Source organism: Podarcis raffonei, chromosome 8, assembly GCF_027172205.1.
Source record: "Podarcis raffonei isolate rPodRaf1 chromosome 8, rPodRaf1.pri, whole genome shotgun sequence".
NCBI classification, from domain to species: domain Eukaryota; kingdom Metazoa; phylum Chordata; class Lepidosauria; order Squamata; family Lacertidae; genus Podarcis; species Podarcis raffonei.
Genome location: NC_070609.1, coordinates 29,276,403 through 29,288,988, shown reverse-complemented (window position 1 = coordinate 29,288,988; position 12,586 = coordinate 29,276,403).

The following is a 12,586-nucleotide window of genomic DNA, read 5'->3' as shown; positions in this document are numbered from 1 at the left end:
GAAAAGGGAATGCAAAGGGAAGAGGGGGAGAAAGTTCTTAAAGTTGCACACTCAGAAGCCTAAATTAGCTAACATCAAAAAAATTAAAACCATCCACTTTAAAGCTAAATGTGGAATAGCAAAAGAAGCAGCAGATAAAACCAGTAACAAATACTGGGAACCATGCATAAAGCATATAAACATCAGACAGCTCAAAGGGCTGCTGAGACAAAAAGGCCTTAAGCCAATGTGGAAACACCATGAAGGAGGGAGTCTGAATCATACAGATTTATGGGGCAGGGCTGTAATGTTTGTGACAGATCCATTCCTTAGTCCAGGCCAGCATTTCAGAATGCCCTGGGTTAATCACCAAATAGTTCACCCCAAGACTTGCTGGAGGGCAAGGCCAGTTGTGGAAGGAAGAATAGCAGTCTGCTTGAGGCTGTATATATATAAGAATTCCTGGATACCAAGATATGAGTTTGGAGCAAGGACTCTTTGGTGAGAGAACCCCAGCAGAGATTTAAAGTCACAAAAAATGCCAGCAAAGCATGGATATATAAGCTGTAAGGCCTTTAAAATATGTCCTTCCAAGTGAGTTCCAAAATTTTCCTCTTCCCCAAGCATGGGAAAAGACCACATTTGGCAAGTTAAAATTGGTTTATTTACAAACTCATCAAAGGTCAGGTTCATGTGCTTTCTCATACATAAGTCAGAAAAATTGCACAGGCAGTAAAACTTAGTTTAGTTACAAAGTGGTTACAAAGTTTCTAAATTATTGGTATTGGAACTCAAGAGTGACTAGTGAGAGCCATGTGGCTGAGCTGGTGAAGCCAGTCCAACCTCTTCACACACAGAGCATCTTAGGTGTACTGGGCACAATAGGTTTGATTACCTATTTTCTTGCAAGGTGAGGGGTGTGACATAGCAAAGCATGGCAGGACAGCTCACTTTATGGTATTTACACCTTCCTGTATGAATTAGACTTAAGCAAATTAAGTTATATGAGGCTGGATATCCCAGAGTTTTTTCATCCTGTGGTTTATAAATCATTTATTATATAAACTATATATTTTAGAAGTGTTTGTTTGCTATGCATTGGGACACCTCTTAGGATACGGAAACTACATGTTGCATGATCCTTCATTTCAAAGAGCAGAGTTTTGCCTGTGTTTGGATACAATCAAATGCTATCTTTGAATCATTTATTGAATTTAATTATTTATTGCTTATGACTTTTGTTACGTTGGTAGTTATGTAAGTCTTGTCATGTTGTAAGTCGCCTTGAGCATTGTTTTAACTATGGAAAGGCGGCATACAAATAAAATGATGATGAAGATGATGAAGATGAAGATGGCAGGCTCAACCTTTCAAAACTGCACTGGTTTTAACCACCGATTTCCAAACAGCACTTGAGTGTTTGGTTTCTTAAAATTCCAAAGCAAAGCCAGCTACAAGGCTGCTAAGCTGATCCTTTAAACATCTTGGACCCAAGGTTTGGGGGGCTTTAAAGGTAAGAACAAGCAGAGGAGAATGAGAAACTGCCTTATACTGAGTCAGACTCTTGGTCCATCTAGCCCAGTATTGTCTGCACTAACTGGCAGCAGCTCTCAAGGAGTTCAGATGGCCTTCTCTCCCAGCCCTGCCTGGAGATGCCAGGGATTGAACCTGGAACCTTTTGCATGCAAAGCAGGTGCTCCACCACTGAGCTAGATTCCTTCCATGGTACTTCAAACTGAGCTCAGAAGCCAATGATGTTCATGTAAAAGAGGAGTTGTGTGCTCCAGAAACAATGTCCTTTCTGGTTAAAGCACCACATTTTGTACCAGATGAAGTTTTTGAACGCTTTTTGAAGGCAATCCCATATAATCCAACCTTGCTGTAAAGGTAATCCAGCTATGCCCCACAGTATATTTAGAGGAGAGAGATGAAGGAACACCTACAAACTGGGCACTTGTCAGTCATGCATTTAGCCTGTGTGTCAACATTTGTTGTTGTTGTTGTTTAGTCGTTTAGTTGTGTCCGACTCTTCGTGACCCTATGGACCAGAGCACGCCAGGCACTTCTGTCTTCCACTGCCTCCCGCAGTTTGGTCAAACTCATGTTTGTAGCTTCAAGAACACTGTCCAACCATCTCGTCCTCTGTCGTCCCCTTCTCCTTGTGCCCTCCATCTTTCCCGACATCAGGGTCTTTTCTAGGGAGTCTTCTCTTCTCATGAGGTGGCCAAAGTATTGGAGCCTCAGCTTCACGGTCTGTCCTTCCAGTGAGCACTCAGGGCTGATTTCCTTAAGAATGGATAGGTTTGATCTTCTTGCAGTCCATGGGACTCTCAAGAGTCTCCTCCAGCACCATAATTCAAAAGCATCAATTCTTCGGCAATCAGCCTTCTTTATGGTCCAGCTTTCACTTCCATACATCACTACTGGGAAAACCATAGCTTTTACCATCTAGCATTCAAATAACAAAAGTAGAACATTCAGCTGGACACACCCACATGTAGCTTTTTGGATACCAACTGCGGTTCGTGGGCAAATTCTACCCAAGAAAAAGCTTGCTCAGTTGTTGCCAAGTATCAGTATGATAGCAATATGGAGTAACTTTTGCTACAAAAGGCTAGCCTCCCTGGGTCTTCTTAGACATCACTCCAGATTACACCGAGAGTGATATGATCAGTCGTAATAATACTGCTGCTTTGTCCCTAATTAGCTCCTCTCTAGTTACGTACCCCGGAGAAATCTTTTAAATAGTGAAGCCTCGTCTGCTATTTAATCTGAGGGATTCATTTGTGCTTCTGAATGTTAGGGACAGAGTTTTTGTTGCCAGATTCTTTCTAGCTCCTTACTTTGGAGAATGAAAAAGAGGGGTGGACTTTTCTCTAAGCCAACACGTCTCTTCCTTTGCAGATAATATAAGGCAGGAAAAACTAGGGAATTTTTCGTCAAGAAGCAAAAATAATGCTTCATTTCTTTTCAGTTCCCAGATACTTAACAATGGTGTATAACATTGCTGTGGTGTTTTTGGTGATGTGAACAAAAAATAGATATATATCTGTCAAAGATGCTAGAAAGCTTTTGAAAAACTGTTATATGTCATTTCTGTTTTAAAAGCTCATTTTCAAGTCAAAACAACAGAAAAAAGCTATTTAAACGATTTTATTTACTCATTTATTTCAACAGTTTATATACGGCTTAATTACAAAAATCTCTAATAGGTGGGAAAAATCCCTTTTCTTGTAGGCCACAAAAACATACTCACTTGCTTCTTGACACGCTGTTCAAAAGTTATCTGTTTCAATGCCCTTATGAGAAAAGTCAGTGTGGTGCAGTGGTTAGAGTATTGGACTAGGACCTGGGAGGACGAAGTTCAAGTCCCAACTCAGCCATGAAATTCACTGGATGACCTTGGGCCAGTCATTGTGTCTCAGCATAAACCTACCTCACAGGGTTGTTGTGAGGCTAAACTGGGGAGCAGGGGAACAATGGAGTTCCTTGGAAGAAAGGTGGGATGTGAATGTAATAAAATAAATGAATAAATGCTCCTAAGAAACCAGCCCTAAACTGCAAAATTAAACGGTTGCAACCAGATCCAGGAGTTTTAACTTTGCGAAGAATAAGGGAAAAGAGGAGGGGTGCCTGGTTCAAAATAAACAGGAGCTGCAGAGTTTCCATATCCTCATAGAGAATAATGTCTCATCTCCAGGTGCTATAAGATCATCTTCCTTCAGGCTAGGATTCCACTGGCTGCAAATGGCCAAACTTGTGAAAATGGTAAGCCTTAAAGAAAGGATACAGAAAACAGAGGCTTTGTAGGTTTTCTCACAAAACGTTCTGTAAAGTAGCACTTTAAGCAAGATTCTCTAGAGGCTGGCTAATTCCCCAGTGAATTCCCAGAGTTACTTCCTTGTCCGGAAGTCTGTTCCTTACATTCCTTACAATTAGGGATGCGGGAGAAATTCAATTCGGTTTGCATTTAAAAGTGAAGCTACTCAATTCAAACTTTCCCAAACAAGAACCGAAACACAGCCCTGCTTCAAAACTCAACACTTCTTTCAATTTTACAATGCAGTTCTCCAATGTTTACAAAAATGTGTCTGTGTTGTATGCATAACAATGAATATATTGCTGAAAATGATGTACAAAAATGTGTTATAGTAAGGGAAATTGCTTGCAAATTAGGTACATTCATTACAACTACATACAAAAATAATTTTTTTAGGGAAATTCACACTAAGACGTTGATTAATTTTCATGAGTGTTTTTTAAAAAATTGCAAATCGCTGCAGAAATGTGGATAACTGAATTTTAAGGTTGACAAAGAGAGAAACAGAGAGGTCCATCCATCCCTCCCTACTCACAATGTAGGAATCAGATCTTTAATGTAGATGCATCTTTCTTTCAAGAATGGGCAACTGCAAGGCCGCTTCTGCTCTACCATTTTAGGGACTTGGGCTAGGCAGCCCTTCAAACAGAAGACTCCGGCAGATAGTGAGCCATCCTCTGGCAACCGTCGGCCAACCTGAGTTTTCAATAGGGATGGGTGAATCTGTACCAATTGCAGCTTTTCAGCTTCCCAATCTTAAATTCAGTTCTCTACATTTCCACATCAATCTGCAGGTTGTCATAATGGAAATTCATCAGCATTTTAGTACAACCTTTTCTTAGTATTAGGGATGCGGGTGGCGTTGTGGGTTAAACCAAAGAGCCTAGGACTTGCCGATCAGAAGGTTGGTGGTTTGAATCCCTGTGACGGGGTGAGCTCCTGTTGCTCTGTCCCTGCTCCTGCCAACCTAGCAGTTCAAAAGCACGTCAAAGTCCAAGTAGATAAATAGGTACCACACCAGCGGGAAGGTAAACGGCGTTTCCGTGCGCTGCTCTGGTTCGCCAGCAGCAGCTTAGTCATGCTGGCCACATGACCCGGAAGCTGTACACCGGCTCCCTCGGCCAATAAAGCGAGATGAGCACCGCAACCCCAGAGTCGATCACGACTGGACTTAATGGTCAGGGGTCCCTTTACCCTTTACCTTTCTTAGTATTATTTTGTTTACGTAGTCCATAAAATTTATACATAGCTTGATTTTAAAATAAAAAACCCCTCAAAGCAGCTTACAAAAAACCATGTACATGTTTATATGCAATTTTGCCTAATATGCACATTTTTCCAAACCAATCTCCCCTAATGTTAGAGATATGATGAAAATGACCAAGACTTATATGGCTCTTCTTTGTTGTTTTCACTAATGTTTGTTTTTTATGCACAATTTACCATAAAATATACATATTTGTACACAGTTTTTGGTTGGAGAACTGCACCGAAAATTTAAGAGATGTGCAAATTTCACAACATGGCTGTGTCACGGTTCACGTATTGTTTTGGAGAGAGCAAATTATGTAGATCTGTCTTTAAATGAGCAGTGAATTTAATTTCTACCTCATCCCTACAGAGACACACAAGGTAGAAGTAACTCCCATGGCATTAAATGGGGCATATTCACTAGAGTTTAGGATTCCAACCTTAAATATGTTATTGGTGCTGATTGCAAAAATGCTCTGTGCCCCTGCAAAATGGAGTCTACAGGAAACAACATTCACCACCATTCTAATCATTGGATGGTTGTGGTGGAATATATTGATGGAAGAACGGCTATTATTTGACTTCATATTTTGGATACTTTGAAATGAGTCTGGATTTCTACCCACCCTCCCTTGCCCATTAAGCTCACCCATTTTATTTGCTAATACAAAAAAGAAAAACAAATGGGGAAACCCACAATAAAACTCAATGCATCAAAAGGTTTGGAAATCCAACACAATTTCCCAAAATTGCAGCAAGTTGATTAGCTGAAATAGTTAATGTGAAATTATATCAGCCTCTGCTCCCAGCCCCCTACCCGGACTGCCATCTCAGGGAGGGGTAAAAAAAAACCCTAGAATAATAATTAAAAGATGCCTAGAAACGCTCTTCGAAGAGCATAAATTCTGAAGATGAAAGTAAATGATTAAAATAATTAAATACTTCAAGTTGACAAGCAGAAGCAGAATCTTGCCAACGGACATTTGTCGGTAATTAGTTAATTAATCCTAACACAAATTATAAGCCATAACAAACCAGTCAGGCTGAACACAGCCGGCTGTTCAGAATTAAACTTAGGGGGTGGAGGAGTGGGAGTAAAGGAAGTGTGGAAGAGAGGGAAAAAGAAAGGAGGGGAAAGTTTTCAACTTTCCTCTGAATGGAAATGGAAATTCCAAAAAGAAAGAAAGAAAGAAAGAAAGAAAGAAAGAAAGGGAAAGTTTAAAGCAGGAGATGGAGAAAAGATCCATGATCAGCAGAAAGATTCCCAGTAAAAACTCCCCTTTGTTTCCAAGGTTACTAGTCCCTAGAGTTTTCTTTCCTTGGGTCTAAACATGTGTGATGGAAGCTCAATGGCCTGTTTAAGTGAGAAGTAACCTGTTTTGCATGGGAGCAATAGCTAAAACTGAGGACATGCATCTCTCCCCACCCCACAGAAAGGACACAGCAGGGAGACACCCCTGTCTGAGACCCGGGAGAGCTGCTGGCAGACAACACTAGGCAACACTGGACTTGAACCTAAGAGGAACCCTACTCAATCAGACCAAGGTTATCTTGTCCAGCATCAATGTCCAGCATCTAGTTCAGCTTCAAAGCATCGTGGCCATGCTTCACTTCCACTGTGAAAGGCAGTCTGCTTCTGAACGCCAGTTGCTGGGAATCACACCTGACGGGGAGCACTGATACACTCAGCTCCTTCTTGTGGGCTTCTCATGTGATAGACCACTGCGAAAACATGATGGCCTGATCCAGGAGACTCTTTGAACAAGCAATTTCCTAAAATACATAATATGAGATGCACACATTAAAAAGCTGCTTATTGATTTCAGGAACCACCATGCAAAATTTGGTAAAAATCTGGCAAGCCCTGCCATTCTTTTGAATGCTTCAGATGACTCTAAGCCTTTGCTGAGGCAACATCTACACAAACACATCTAGCAGGGCCCACTGGGAGCTTGCCTTGCCATGAAGTGGAGGAAGTTCTGGTACTCATCACCACTTTGCCAGGGCGGAGGAAGGGGTGGGTGGTGGGTGTGGGCTGCTCCCGGTGTCACCGAGGGGGGTGACAAAATGGTGGGTGGCACTCACTGGGAGAGACGTGGTGGCTTGGGCGCGCACAGGCTTCATGCTGCCCAAATGGTCCGCCTACTGCCTCCCCCCCAGCTGTAGGGCGGCTGAGTGGAAGAAGGCAGGCAGACTCTGAAGGCCTTGTGGTGTGCCACACCACTATGGGCAGTTCGCTGCGCCCCTGGGTGCACTGCCCCAGGCACCCGAGTGGCCTCCTCCACCGCTGCACTTTGCCAGTGGTTCCCAAGCTGAAACAGAAAAGCATGGTGAGGAGGAGGTGTAAGATGCCTTGCTGTGGTGTTATATGAAGGAAAACCACCTGCTACATTGATTGTATTGCATGTGTGTCTGTGAAGGCAGCCCAGATCTCCAGATATGAGTCCTCCTGCCATCTTGCCAGAATACCGCGAGTTCAAAAAGGGACAGTGTAGTTCCTTAGCCCATTGTTGGATGGAGAGTTTGGACTTCTCTTTCCAGTGCTGCAGTAATTTGCCATTTCCCCACCATAGTAAAGCCACAGTTTGTGGCCAGGTGGGCGATTCCAAAATTTTAAATTATATATATTTTTTAAGGGTAAAGGGGGAAAGGCCAATGACTCACTATATCAAGGGAGAATGAGGGATATCTGGAAATGGCTTGGGAGACAGCATTCACGAAAAGCACATGACTCTTTTGTCAACATCTTGAGATTGGTTCTCTTGTTTTTGCATTGTGCAAAAAATGTATTTACAGTGGTACCTCTGGTTGTGGACGGGATCCGTTTCGGAGCTCCGGTCGGATCCCGAGGTTTCTGCAACCGGAGGGACCGCTTCTGCGCATGCACGCACAGCAAAAACCCAGAAATATACTTCCGGCTTTGCTGCTTACGTATCCCGAAGTTTACGTAAGTGGAGGCTATGTAAGCGGAGGTACGACTGTATTAGACAAAATTGTATATGAATATGTATATTAGGAGAAAGACACTAAAATGCTGGATTAATTTTTCTGAGTATTTTTAAGTGTCCATAAAAATACATATATCTGTGAAAATAACATAGAAACGTGCATTATTTTAGAGGGAATCACTTTGCAAAAATATGTATATGAGACAAAACTGCATACCCGCCACAAACAGTATATATTAAAAGAAATTCACACGAAAATGTGGATGAATTTCTGAGAGCACTTAAAAACAAAAACAAATCTGCAAGCTGATATGAAAATGTAGAGAACTGAACTTAAGGTTGGGAAAATCAGAAACTGAAATGGACAGATTTGCCCATCCCGAGTTGGAGGGGAAGGGATTGGATGGATGGATGGATGAGTGGGGTGAGGTACACGGATGGACAGAGAAGCATCAAGTAAGAAGAAAGGACATTATATAGTTGGGAAACAGCCCCCCAAAATAAATCAGGGAATAGAATCCTATAGATAGAATGATTTGCTAAATATGAAATAAACCCCTTGCTTCTTAAAAAAATAAATAAATCTAAGTCTGTCTGCAGTGAAGAAGTTTTGGCCCTGCATGTGTAAGTGCATGCATGATTGTGCGCGCGCGTGTGTGTTTTTAAGTGTTTTGCATGATGTGAGCTCTGACCTTCAGAGAGGAACAGAAGGAATATTTTCTCGCCTGGGGCTAGCGTTGTCAGTGAAATGTCTGTCTTCCTTAATAATTTCAATCTGGGTGACAGGGGACAGGGCATTTTTGCTCTGAACGAACGTACTGTAAAAACTGTCAGATAGGATTTGTTTCAAGACGTGGCGTTTCCATCCACTCAGGGTCATCATTGCAGGCATCCCATGACCTGTGGAGCACAGTGTTTCTTTTTTCCGCATGGACTGACGTGTGCCGCCACCAGTTCTAAAAATATCCCATTAACTCCTTTTCCTCCCCAGTTTATCTCCTTCCCCTGTCTAAGGCAGGGGTGGGGGACCTGATGTTTAACTCCAACTCCCATTAGCTCCAGCCAGCATGGTCAATGGTCAGGGAAGGTGGGAGCTGAGGGCCACAGCTTCCCCATTTCTGGTCTAGGGATAAGTCACTGGAAGTTGGGAGCAAAGCCAGACCCTAATGTTTTTTCCCCGTTAGAGCTGCTTCTACACAGAGCATAGCTGAACTATGGTGCTCACTCCCACAGAAGGCCGGGACAGCTGTCAAATTGAATGACTCTTAAGATTCATGGAGAATAAGGCTAGCAGTAGCTACTAGGCATGATGGCTATGCTTGGCCTCCATTGTCAAAGGCAGTAATGCTTCTGAATGCCACTTGCTGGAAACCGCAGGAAGGGACAGTGCTCTTCTGCTATTGTCCTGCCTTCAGATTTCCCACTGGTATCTGGTTGGCCACTGTCAGAACAGGATGTTGGACTAGATGGGTCAATGGCCTGATATGGCAAGCTGTGATATGTTCTTATGCTTCATTCAGTCACTTTCATGGGGCATCTACACACATTCATCTTCACATCCTATGTTTTCTCTGTGGCTCTTCTATCTCTTCTCAGACCACAGAAAATCCACCTCCTTTTCTTTCTTGCTTTTTAAAATAAATATACAGAAGCAGCACAGTCTTTGGAGATGTAGAAAATATTTACACTATTTTCCAAAGGGCCTGAGGCTCATCCAGATGATCTCCTTATTGGGGATTCATCCTGATTTCTTTTCACACAAAAAACGTACGGAGATTTATTGAGCATACATTCAGATTTGTTTGCATTCACCTTTCCAGTGCATTCTTCTGTCACTTTCTTTCCGAAAAAAGTTGGGGAGGGCACGCTTATTGCACAAGAGCACCAAAATCCACTTTAACTGCACAACATAAATTTGCTGGTATATGATTGATTCATTCCTGCAAAGTAGTGGCAGCCTAGAAGCCATCATGGATTTGACATGTACAGTGAAGTCCTGGGCAGAATACTCTGTCTGTCACTCAACCTACTTTCCCTATTATCATTCTGATCGTGCTACTTTGTTGGTATTTCCTTTTCAGTTTCATGATCTTTTAATTAGGGCAAATACACTTTGGGGGCAGTATTTTTTAAATAAATAGGAAAATGTTCATACAGTAACTGTTCTAGTGAAAAAAGTGTTAGATTGCTAATTTAATAAAGGACTGAAAGCCCCATCCAATTGCACTCTGCCCAGAAGCTATGTTATCAAAATGTTTATTTCCCCACACCCCAGTTTGCTCCAACACTCCTACTGTTTAAAACAGTTTTTAGTAATAAGGCAATAGAGCCTTGGTGCAAATTAAACCACAGATTATCAACAAGAAAAAAGGCCAAAGATGAAGAACATGTGGCCATCCAGATATTGCTGGATCACAACCCCTATCATCCCTGACCACTGGGCTACTGTTGATGGGAGCTGGAGTCCCAACAATATCTGGAGAGTCACAGGCTCCCCATCTCTGCAGTAGACACACCTCCCTACCAGTATTATGTAGACTACACCTACTTCCTCCCAAGGTCAGCAAAGGGCTTTTAAACCTTTCTCTCCCAGTGTGAACAGCAGAAGAGGCTTTGGCTGAGCCATTTCTATTATCAGCCACAAAAGCAGGGGCAGAGGAACTTGGCTCATGAGCTAATTTTGGCCCACTAGAAGTAAAATTTGCCCCATTAGGTCATTTCCCCAAAACCACGCTTGCCTGCCTGTCACCTTGCATCACTCTGTGGCTCTAGAGCTACTATCTCCTGAACACAAGCCAAGACTTGGAGGAACTGTAGTGAGCAGCAGACGCATCCTAAGCAGGAGAAGGGAATCTGTGGCTCACCGGATGTTGCTGGGACTTCAACTCCCATCCGGCACAGCCAGAATGGCTATTGGTCAGGGTTGATGTCTAGTACTAGGTTCTTTTGTTGCTGCATGCACCCTGGAACTGCATTGGCCTTTTTAGCTACACTACTGAACACACAAGGCAAGTGTTCCACCATTAGCATGCTGTTCTGGGACTTCTAACCCCGCTGGGCCAATTTCAGGAGCTGTAGGGGCTACATAGGGGTAGAAGAGAGAAGAAGCCCTATTGTGCTATGGGTAGCTCTTCCATTGGCGTCTGGTAGTGGGAATCAGCTGAATCCTGCCCATGGCCTACTAAAGCCTCAAGGTTTTTCCACATGTAGACCAGGACTCTGAAAAGTCTTAAGTTCATCTATTCAGAGTTATTTCAGAGCTAATTATATATTAGCTGAAGTGCTTTCTTTGGTTTCTCTGAACCAAACTTACTGTGCCCAGACGTCTGACTGTCCCGAGCATCTTTGAATTCAGGCAAAGTGCTTGTCTACTTCCAACATGTCCTTGTCCATATTGACAGCTGACAGGGACTCTCCGCCAAGCGAGGGGGCACCACGCTGATGTGGTCCTGGCTGACCTTGCAGTGATTCTCACCTGCGCTATCAATCAGCTGGAAATGGACACAAGTGCTAATCACCTCCATTGACACTACTGGACAAGTGGGCTGCAATCCATTTTCACCTGTGCACATCAATCGATTCCCCCATCTCAGGTGGAGAGTAAACACCATTTCTGATGATTGGTGAGAGGCAAAAGGCAACTATTCCCAGGAAAGAAGCTGGCTCCATTAACCCATTGGGTGCCACTGTGGAGGGTGTTACGACGTAAAAGCCATGGATGTGTCTGTCCCCACACTACCTTCCAAAGGAAGGAACTAAAATACCATCTAGTCTAATCCCTGCTTTTCTAGAGGCTCACTGCAACATTGTTGGGTAAATTTTGCCTAACATACACATTTTTGAAAGCATTTTTTCCCTTATTGTGTGTGTTATTTCCAGTAATATATGTATTTATGCACACTTTACGCTAGAATAGAAATTTTGGTACACATTACTTGGCTGGAGAACAGCATTGCAAAATATGGAGAAGTGTGGCGCTGGGTCTGAGCTTTGCACAAAGCTGACAAAATACAGGCAACTCCCCATTTCCGTTCCAGGCATTCGTGCATGCCGGTGGAGCACACATAAGCCCATTCTGCCCCATTCCATGCTCTTCCAGGTCCAAAACAACCCGTGCGTTGGCAGTTGCACATCAGTTGAATGGTCGCAAAGCAGTTACCGCCTGTAGTTCAAATTACCAGGTGCACTAATATAATATCCTATGGCACCAGATCAAATTGGCGCCTCAGAATTTTCCAGTCCTGTTTGGTAATACATAATCAGCTTTGGGCTGAGCTTCTTGACATACAGGGCTTAGTACGTATAAATCTTTATTTTTCTTCCTTCCTTTTGAAAATTCAGTCTATGTTTTCCCTACCTTCTTTCTGATTCGCCTCTCTTTTGAAAATTCAATCTGTCAAGACAATTCAATAACAACCTTAGCATTTAATTGTACCCTAGGGCACAATAAAAATCGGCAAGGATGATAGCTGCTGGTTAGTGTCCCCCCCCCCCCCCGGTTTTGGTTAACTTCTTTTGGAAATAAAATAATGCAAACCCCTAAGTTAGGCAGCCTGGCTTTGTGTGTAGCGAGCACTACGCTTCACAA